Source organism: Euprymna scolopes, chromosome 5 (genome assembly GCF_053919585.1).
Source record: "Euprymna scolopes isolate OS-2025 chromosome 5, ASM5391958v1, whole genome shotgun sequence".
In the NCBI taxonomy this organism is placed as follows: domain Eukaryota; kingdom Metazoa; phylum Mollusca; class Cephalopoda; order Sepiida; family Sepiolidae; genus Euprymna; species Euprymna scolopes.
Window position 1 is genome coordinate 23,483,111 of NC_136486.1, and position 12,116 is coordinate 23,495,226.

Consider the following 12,116-nt stretch of genomic DNA (forward strand, 5'->3'; position numbering starts at 1 on the left):
TTCCCAATTAAACCCAAAACTAACTGCAATTGTAATAACAAACATCTTTGCCCACTCAAAAAATGATTGCATCTATAAATATGTTATATATTCATGCACAATTACAGAGCTCCCACGCAATTCTCCCATAACAGACACTAATATTTTGCCATCGCTATCCCTCTTCCCACCCTCCATCTGATATAATTAGTAATCCAATCAACCATCCACGCAGCCCCTCTATTTACAATCATACAACTAATAATAATAATAATAATAATAATAATAATAATAATAATAATAATAATAATAATATTTCTCCTAACAGCCATCCTAATATTAACAACACTCATTATCCCCTCCAATACAATCCTCCTACAATCATTGTCCCGCCCTTTGTTCATCACAACGAACAAAATTTAAACTATTTCCCCAATACAAATCAGCAAATTAATATTAATTTTAGACCTCGAGCTTTTAATAAAGTACATACATATATCGGCGCTACTTCAACATTAATAAAGAAAAGAATACTAAACCACATTTCTTCTTTTAACAACCAAAATTCTAATAATAACCAAGGAACTTTTCTAAGCACTTTAATTAAAAAACTTAATTCTAATAATACCCCCTTCTCAATTAAATGGACTATCCTAAAAAAAGATTAAGTCTTATACTCCAGGCTCTAAGTCATGTCGCCTCTGCACAACCGAAGCTATAACTATAATTACCCCCCTCAAAGTAGTAATATAATAAACTTTAAAAACGAACTGATCTCCTATTGCAAACATAAGTCCAAATTTAAATATGGTAAATTTTAAATTACATAGCTATTAAATTACCCTTTCAGATATATATATATATATATATATATATATATATATATTCCTATAATATTATATTTTTTGTACATACTTTCTTAGCATTTTATAACTTGTAATTTTCATTGTAAGTCTATTTCTTCTTTGTTTGGCCGATTTTACATCTGCAAGCTCCGTTTTAGTGTTTTAATATTCCTATCAATTAAATATATTCATCTACCTACACATATATATTCTGTATGTATGTTTAATTACTATGAACATTTACATAATACTTACTTGCCTCATTCCGGAACTTGCAGATACTGGCCATCCTCTCCCCTTAAATTCTTTTTTCCCCTTTAACTCTTTATTTATTTAATCGTCTATTTAATTTTATGTATGTATATATATATGTGTGTGTTTGTTTGCTGTATATATATATATATATATATATATATATATATATATATATATATATATATATATATATATATATATATATATATATATATATATGCATATGTGTAATCGTATACATATGTATGTATTTAACTTATCCTTCTCAATTCATTTGCTTCCTTTACTGACTCCTACTGATAATTTAATTCTAAAGTAATAAATTGTATATTGACCCCTTTATTTAAATGTGGTGCCAATTTAACGTCATCCTGTCTGGGTCATTTTGACATTGCCTTTTCTATTCTAAAATTAACTCAATCATCATTCAATTTTTTCTTCACTCGTTTTTCTTAAATCAGCCCAGCTTTGACAGTCGTTCTCTCCATTTCTTTTTTCTACGGACCACTTATCTTTCTTTTAATAATATTTGAACTCATTCCCTTTTTCCTTGTAACCATTTGTGAATTATTCCATAAATTTCTGCCTTTTGGATTACTTTGAACCATCTTCCAATAACGCGATTGCCGTGGATTTTACTTGTGGAAATGGAAATTTAATCAACTTTTCGGGGATTTTACCGTTATTGGATATTTTACCCGTCACAAGATTATCCATTCACGTGAAATCATCTTTTTCTTTACCCTATTCTCTCTGCTTCACTATTTTGACCAAGTAAGATCTATGACTTACTTGTAATTTCATTAAATACTTTTGTAAGCAAAATCCGCTCCTGCATTTTGCTAATCCCTACCCTCTGATGCGAAGGAAAGTATTTCTTCGAAACTCCGCGGATTGAGGATTATCCACTTATTTTGTGCTCCTTTTTAAAATTCAATGTTTTTAACTCTTTTTCAAAGTGTGTTTTAACATGTTTTATTAACTACTTGTTCTTATATATATGTATGTATGTATGTATGTATGTATGTATGTATGTATGTGTGTGTATAATTTATCCACAGAAACATGTTTCATTGTCGTTAAACCTCAGCAGTTTAGCTAGAACCAGCTAAATTCAAAACTGGGACACAGTATCGTCTGGTGTTATACTAAATGAGTTAGCAGAACTGCTAGTAACCGTGAGGTAAGTAATATAAACGATATTGATATCAGAAAGTACTCAATCTTTTATAGAGGAATATTGCATTTCAATAGAAATTATTATCTTCCCCACAATTGAGCATATACGTATATAAACTATTTGTATCCAGACAAGTATGTATGTATATTTACATGTATACTTATGCATCCGTGCGCGCACACATACATACACACAAACTTATATGATTGTAAACCCTCATTCAAATATGACGTTGACAGCGTATTTACATTCGTATTCATGTAGAATTGTGTATAAATCGGCAAATTAGAAATAAAGAAAACGTCTCAAACTGGAATGTTTAAAACAAAAAAGACAAAAACCTGTCAATCAATATTAAAAGAAGAATGGAAAAAAACAAGTAAAAGGTCTGAAGCGAAGGATTTCATTTATTTAAAATGGCGGGTTTTTCTGACTTGCTATTTGCATTTGCTTTCAGCTACACTTTTGAAATTGTTTCTCATGGAAATTCATTGTACTGGTTAAATTTTATGGACAGAAACAATTATACACACACACACATATGTATATAGAGTATTGTAAGTTTTCAACCGTTTAGACTATATTAAAAATAAAACTTTTAATCCCAACTCCTTCGTTGGAAACCTATTTTCCTTGTGAGTCAACACAGGTAATATTATTATACAGGTCTTCAGTGGTTTACCATGATAAATTTCTATTAAATTATGGCTCCCCAACAGTGCTGATTAAACATCACCTCCATTAAAAAATAAAACTACAACAAAAACATTCCGGATATCATATCTAGTTGTTTTTTCTTGCTCAAAATTAATTTTACTAACCTATTTATGTTATTAAAAATATCTTCTTTACCTTTGCCATTCGCCTTCCCCGCCTAAGTGTTTTTTATTTACAAAACTACTGTGTTTTATAAATCTGTTATACTACTTATATATATATATATATATATATATATATATATATATATATATATATATATATATATATATATGCATATTTTACTTATATATATTATTTGCTAAGATGATATACATCGAAATCCTATAGGCAAAGGAGATTAATTTTCTAAAGAATTCTTTGTCTTGCTTAGAATAATAAAAATTCTTTGATATGAAACTAAACCACTTCATTTCATTTCAATGAGAGTTTTTTTTAAATTCATTGAATCACAATTTAATTTATTTGCTCTATCTTGCATATCGAGCAATTCTTGTTTAGATGGGAAAACTTATAGAATATTACTGCCAGTAATATTTTGTAAACTTTACAATCTCACGTTTCCATAACAACTGATTGTTAAATAAAAACTATTCTGAAGTATATATATATATATATATATATATATATATATATATATATATATATATATATATATAAAACTGAACGTCTATGTGTGTGTCTAGTCACGAATAGGCTCATATATGGCTGACTATTATAGAAAACTGATCACATATAATGGTAGAAGATGTATCGAGACACAGGAATGGGTATGTTTGATCTGGCATAATGATGATTCATTAAAATTGTTGGGTACGCGCTTGGTCCACAAAGTATGGAAATAAAAAAAATTAACATTAAAAAAAAACGTTTACAAGTGTTTTTGATATAGATGTACATAATAATACTTTGATAAATATGTTTTAACTTAAATAGGGATGGTATAATAAAATTGTGGGGTCTTCGTTCGCGCCTGGCCTCCATAGAATGGAAATAGACACAAACTTTAATAAATACTTTTCATATCTATTTGCCTAAGTATACTTTGATAATTATGTTTTAGTTTAAAGAAATATGGTTTAATAAAATTATTGGGTGTTCGTTCGCACCTGACCTCCATAGAATGGAAATATTTTACACAGTTTAACAAGGTTTTTTAATATATATCCACAGAATACTGTGATAAGTGTTTCAGTGTGAACAGGTATGGTATAATAAATTATGGGGTTTATCTATTTTATTTTTACTTTCATCATATTTTGCTTTGGTTTTGATACCCCCAAATTCGAATCTATCTCTTTACAACCCTTCCTTTTCATAACCTATCATACTTTCATAAATCAGAGTCCATTTTCTGTAGGCTGTTTTTGAACCCAGTCAACAACGGGTACTTTTGCTAGTATATATATATATATATATATATATATATATATATATATATATATACATACATACATATATATATATATATATATAGGCATCACCACTTATCAAGGCCCAAAGACCATTCGAGAATAAGGGTTTATATATATATATATATATATATATATATATATAATAGAAAATCATATTATTGAAGTCATTTATTGAATAATTAATTCAAATTTTCAAAGAGACATTCAAAACCTGCAAAAGAGAGATACACAATTTTTAATTATTCGACAAGTAGTACAGATAAACTTGAAAGGCCTTATTCCATAGAGTTTCGAAAAATGCAATTCTTCTCATCAGGAAAAAGGTTTGCAAAATATACAACTTTTGCAGTTTAATACATTAAAAGTAAATACGAATATGAATTGATTTTAACAGTAAAAAATTATAAAGATTCATAATGATTATGAAATCAATAATAAGGAAACATATTTAAGCACATGTTAAAATCCATTGAAATAGGAGGTCGAATCCAGGAAGAAACAGGATAAATCCAAACAAGTAAATTGATTATCCATAATAACGGGAAACAGAATTATAGATGTCCAGGGTAAATTGCTGCTTCCAGAAAATCCATCAGATCACGGAGAAGTAAAATTCAAGTTAAAAAAAATATATTTTTTGATATGACAGGGAAAGCCACGTGAAAATAGAAAATAGCAAAGCCATTTTAGCAAATGAAAAGAAGACGCAAGGAATAGAAATAAAGATTGAAATTGAAATTGCGAAAGGCGGAGTAAGAAAAAGAGAAGAGAGAAGAGGAAGAAAAAATTATAAGAGGCGGAAAAAGAGGGGAGAAAGAAAAAGGCAAATGGAAAACCAACGTTGTCGATCTATTTTTTTAAACTGATAAATATAGGTTAGGCGAGGTCATTGCGACCCAGACAGAAAGATAATTATGTAGAAATTCAAATTTATCTATTTAAAATTGGGAAGGAAGTTTAAATGACTAGAAATATTTATACATTATAAGTAATGATTTAATAATTTAATGTATAATTGTCCGTGTTCACATATATCCATATACAAATGTAAAAATGCATATGCACACATATACAAAAGAAATAGTATAGGATAAAAGGTGAGATAAAACAGCCAACTCACTAACATCTAAAGGGCACACACACTCACGTGTAATTATACATAGGCATACATACATACATACATACATACACATATATACATGCACATATATACACATATATATGCATATATGCACACATATATACATATACATACACTCAAACAAGTACGTATACAAACAGAAACGTGCATATACGCAGGTATACCGGCAGGGTCAGTATATAATAGCTCATTTAGTCTAAAAATGTTATGACGAGGAATAAAAGAAATCTCTTGTATTAAGTAAATTTATAGCCTAATTTTTAGGAAGTAAACTAAGTAATTTTGAATTGGTTATATTGGAATTGTTTCTTATGTTTACATTGGGAAATAAGTTCGCTTTTGGAATTGATTATGTTGATACGTTAGTGGAAGTAATTATACTTATAGCTTCAGATATGCAAAGGTAACTAGAATCTGGGGTATAAGAGTTTGACTTTTTAAGAATAGCCCAATTAATAGAAAAAGGCATGTGTTTAGATTTATTTATTATTATTATTATTATTATTATTATTATTATTATTATTATTATTATTATTACTACTACTACTACTACTACTACTTTATTCATATAACGCTATTATTATATATGTTGTTAGTTGTGACGTGGTTGTTTGTGAGTGAAACGGTCGGTGCACTCATTGGAGTTGTATGGAGTTGACGGATGGGAGGATTATATATATATTTAGTGGAAATGGTAATTAATGAAAAAGTGCTCAATACTGTTGTAGAGCAGATATGCGTTTTATTGTTTATTACCGTATCTTTCTGTTAAATTACATTATTGTTTCAGCTACTCGGCCGTTTTTTTTTTGGCCGTCTGTAGCTTCCTCAGACTTTTACAGAAATGTTCGCTATTTTGGGATGAAAGATTGAAAGAGTGAATGAGGTCGGGGGTGGGGAGGGCGGAAGAAAGAGAGGAAGGGAACAAGGGGGAAGGTGGGAGGGGGCGCTTGGTATGTCGGTAATGTTTTAGTTTTGGGGTTTAAGGAACTTGTGGGGGAGGGTCTGGGAAGTTCATTTATGGTGTGGTTGAGGGCATAGGGATACATGGAGGGGAAGGGGAATATGTGGGGGTGGGAGGAGGGGGTTACTTTAAAAATCGAGTCTTAATGTTAAAGTTTTTTTTATGTGTCTCGTTGGTGATTATATATATATATATATATATATATATATATATATATATATATATATACATATATATATATATATTATATATTGCAGGTCGCACGGTGTGGCCTACTAGTACAATACGCCTAAATATGATATTTTAATTTATGCAGATTCCGTATTTATTATTATAGAGTCAATTCTCCATTGATTATTATATTGTACCCAATATATAGTAGTGATTTAAAAATAAAAAAAATGTGACTTGGGTGCCATCAGCTAGAATCGAAATCAAAACATTTAGCTCACCAGCCTTAGTTGTTACCGTTTGAGCTATCGTCAGATAGATAAGAAAACGTTAAAATTTAACAAACTGCATATTTGTGCATGTGTACAAGATCACTTTAAGTTGACTTACTGCTTACTTTATTAAAGTTGAAGTTTTTTTTTCATTTTTGTCCCCATTAGCAGCTATTTTTACCGGCTAAACTTAAACCGAATTTATTCTACAGATCCAAATTCCGTACATATCAATTTTCAAGTCTGTATACAAAAATGACAGAGGAGTTTGGTAGAGACCGTCCCCCAGTAGAGACTTGCACAGGAGTCCACAATGATTATAAATATGAGTGTGCTGCTGGATGATTTGCATATCTTTCCTTCTCAGTTTAGTTTTTTCCAACGTATTTATACATGACATCGAAATACACGCACACACATATGTGTGTATGTGTGTGTACGCGCGCGTCTAAAATGTATGGGTGTGTGTGTGTGTGTGTGTGTGTGTGTGTGTGTGTGTGTGTGTGTGTGTGTGTGTGTGTGTGTGTGTGCTGATGTTCAGTTAACTACCGAGTGCTTTAATTAAGTCTCCATTGTATTCCGCCATTGAATCTTGCCGGTTTTCAACCGCAGTTTCCATTTTTAGCCCGCATTTCCATTTTCTAATAATAAGATATTTACGAACATGGATTGTTTGTGTTTTTTTCTACCCTTGCGCTATAACCTGCCGGTCCTTGTTATTATGACCATATTTAACAGAGACACGTTTTTATTATTATCGCAGCTGCACATGCGCATTGCAAAGTTCGATTCATAAACATTAGTTAATATTAACAATTGAAAATATCATACGCCCGATGGAATACATTTATAGTTAAAATAATTTTATTTATCGATTATATGCGTTACACCTACGCAATCACGAACACGAAAAGTATTCTTATGTACATCTATATCAAAAACACTTGTAAACGTTTTTTTTTAATTTTTTAATTTTTTTATTTCCATACTTTGTGGACCAGGCGCAAACGCAGACCCCACAATTTTAATGAACCACCGTTCTACCAGATCAAACATACCCATTCCTGTATCTCGATACATCTTCTATCATTATATGAAATCAATTTTTTAAAATAGTCAACCATATAGGAGCCTATTCGTGACCACACACACACACACACACACACGCATTCAGCTTTATATATTATATATATATATATATATATATATATATATATATATATATATATATATATATAAAACAAATAAATGAAAAAGTCTATATTCCAAATTTCAAGATGTTGACCAGTTTACCTTTAATACTTTTAAATACTTTAACATGCACAATCGTGCACGTCAACGTACTTAAAGGAATAAATGGTAGAATGGTCAACGTCTTGAAATTTGGAATATAGACTTCTGTCATTTATTTCTTATATACTCTGTAATTACTAGGGCTATGACACGAGAATATTCTTTCCATTATTTGTGGTTCTCGATTAATTAACTGTGTCTAATTGTGTCGGATATATACTTGAGAGGCAAAACAATGATAAGAATATGTTATTCTCATAGCCCTAGTAATTACATTGAGCTTCATAAAGTAAAGGATTGGTATAAATAAAAGGTGAAATATAATTCAAGATACATATTTCCGTGTAAATATCTACACACACGCGCGAGCGCACACACACACACAAACACACACGTATCTATATATTACGCATATATATGATACTACTCTATGTAATATATATATATATATATATATACATATATATTACACACACACATATATGTGGGTGTGCAGCTCACTAGTAGAATGAATAATTGTTTCAACTTAATGTAAAGCATTATTTTTCGTAATCAGTATAGAGTACTCTTGTTAATCAGTAGTGTGAATGTAAACATAAACATAAACATTATGATTTACATTATACTCGTACAGACATAATAGTGTAATGCTTAATGACTTCTGATCACATTTTTAAGTTATCTGGGGTATCAGATTTCGTATTTACACTCGCTGCATTTAGCCACACTGACGAGTTATAATATGACGAAACAAGCATATCCTACTCACATTAGTGTATCCCTATACAGCATTGAGCAAAGTCGGACACGCTTCACAGACTTCACAGCCTAAAAGGTTCCGAATCTTCCTAAAAATGCCCGCAATCGAATCGAACACAACAAAACAATTTGACTTATTGAATCATCCCGTGAGAGAAGCAATTATGAATGTGTGACGCCATGATTGATTTCAGACGATCGTCGAATATCATCTATTTTCATCGTCGGATTTATTCACTACAAGATGAAGTCATAAAAACCTCATAAAATACGAACTGCATTTTATGATTCAGAATAGCAAGAATTTATTTGTTTCTGAATTTTTCAGATGTGGATTCATACTGGGTTCTCATCTTGACTGCCTTTTTCATGTTTTGGTCGATGTAACCTCCGACCTTATTCAGATGTATCTTGTCGAACTTGTGGATCTATCTATTATAAGAAAGTTGTATTTTTGTTTGCTTGTTAACAATATACGTCATATATAACATCATAGCAGATAAAACAACTAATGATGACGTGACAAAAAGACAAAAACACTGGTTGTGACGTCAGTGTAATGTTATGACCCTTTAGGCTGTGACGTCAGTGTAATGTTATGGCCCTTTAGGCTGCGATCATAGCATAGTATCTGTTTACTGTGGCAAGCGGGAGCAATGGTCAAAACATTATTATTATTGTTATTGTATTCTTTTTAATTGATTTGAGCGACGGGTGCTCGCTGGATCAGTTATTATGATTAGAAGAATAAACAATTAAATTGAGGAAGAAATGATTGACATGTAAATCGCAAAAGGAATGCGAAAATAGAAAATAGATGTAAACATTCTTTTGGATTTGGATAAACAAATAACTAGTTGTGGATTAGATTGGTATGAGACACGTAATTAGGTGACGTAAGAGAACACGTGATGTAGTTAGTTTTGGAGAGATTAAGAGAGTTGAGGATTGACCACCAGAGCAGACAGACGTCTAGACAATGGTGGACAGACAGATAGGAGCGGGCTGTAAGAATAGAAAATGTAGAAACTGCAGATCCTGTAAAAAACATTTGAGACATCTGTAATAAATTTATATTACAAAAATATAAAGAGTTTTTTTAATGGTTTCACAAATAAGAACAGTTGTCTCAATTGGTTGGTGCTGATCGCTTCATGGTTGTCACGGAGCAGCGGAAGATACAGAAGAACTCTTCACGATAAAAGGTATCAAGCATATATTATTCTTCTTATATATGAACTGTAAAAATATCCCGTGTGATAAGTCTGATACAACATGACTCGGTTTACACGTCAATATCATGTCCTCCTGGCTAAACAACATAGATACGATTTATACGTTTATTATCTGTCTGTTAAAAGAACAATATCTTACATCCACTAGATAACACATGACACGTTTTAATATATCATCTCCTCCAATATAAACCAATATACAACAGGCAGTAAATTAGATCAATAGTGATCACATCAGAGAGAGAAGAGAAGACATACATCATATGTAACTAAACTATCGACTTGGTAACAACGTCTCTCTCTCCCCCCCTCTCTCTCTCTCTCTCTCTCTCTCTCTATATATATATATATATATATATATATAGATAGATAGATAGATAGATACATAGAGAGAATATATATAGAAAGAGAGAGAGAGCAGTGGGCGAATGTCTATTTAAATAGACATTTATGGAGATTGTGTACAGGTAACTTGGTAACAACGGATCTTTCTCCCCCCCCCTCTCTCTCTCTCTCTCTCTCTCTCTCTCTCTCTATATATATATATATATATATATATATATATATATATATATATATATATATATATATATATATATATATATATATATATATATATTTATTTATTTACCAGTGGTGAAAAAAAAAACCGGACTAAAGTGCTCAATGTGTAGTCAGAGCAGTATATAGGAAATTTATTACTGTGAGTCCAGAATGAGTTTACAAATTGTTTCAACTAGAGGAAAATCCTCAAAGAGAGGAAAAATCCAACTAGCATCATTAGAATTCATAGATGGACTAAGTTATAAAGTCAAATAAAAATGGAAAGATCGTAGATAAAGGGAGTTAGAAAAGAAGGGGGAGTGGTGGGGAGAGGACGTTGGAGTTTAAAGTAGTAGGAGTGTATTAAAAAAAGAGAGGGGTTTATAATTAAATATTAATTATGTGTAAATTCTTATATACGTGTTTTTTAACGGTTTAAACTTAAAAGACGCTACTTTTGTTGATAACGGCATAAGTAACAGTTAATTTAAAGGATCACCATGGCAACAGGTTGGAGAGTTAATGTTAGTGAAGGAACGGGTTGAAAATGGGGTTTAAAGTAATTTAGCCGGGCGGGGAGAGATTGAAAGATATTTATTGTTTATAAAATGGAAAGAAAAAGAAAAGGAAAAATAAGTTAATGAATTATACTTTACAGGTTTATTTTGATAGTGTAATGATATATATAATTAAATATAATAAATAAATTAGCCGGGCAGGTAGAAATAATACGTTACAGGTTTATTTTAATAAAATAAAATAAAATAGGTGAAGGAACGGGTTGAAAATGGGGTTTAAAGTAATTTAGCCGGGCGGGGAGAGATTGAAAGATATTTATTGTTTATAAAATGGAAAGAAAAAGAAAAGGAAAAATAAGTTAATGAATTATACTTTACAGGTTTATTTTGATAGTGTAATGATATATATAATTAAATATAATATATATATAAATAAATTAGCCGGGCAGGTAGAAATTATACGTTACAGGTTTATTTTAATGAAATAAAATAAAATAGGTGAAAGCTTAAGTAAGTAACTTAAATAATAGAAAAAAACATTTTAATAAGTAAAACACAAATATAAGCACACGCATAAATATGTACAGCAAATGCACATACGTAAATGGGGGAAAAGCACATGCGTGATCACACATACATATATATATATATATATATATATATATATATATATATATATATATATACATATACATATATACACAAACATACATATACAAACACATATATATATGTACACATACACAGATACGTAAGAATACACGCATATATACATATATAAACATATATGCAAATACACATACATCCAGATGCAAACACTTACACATAC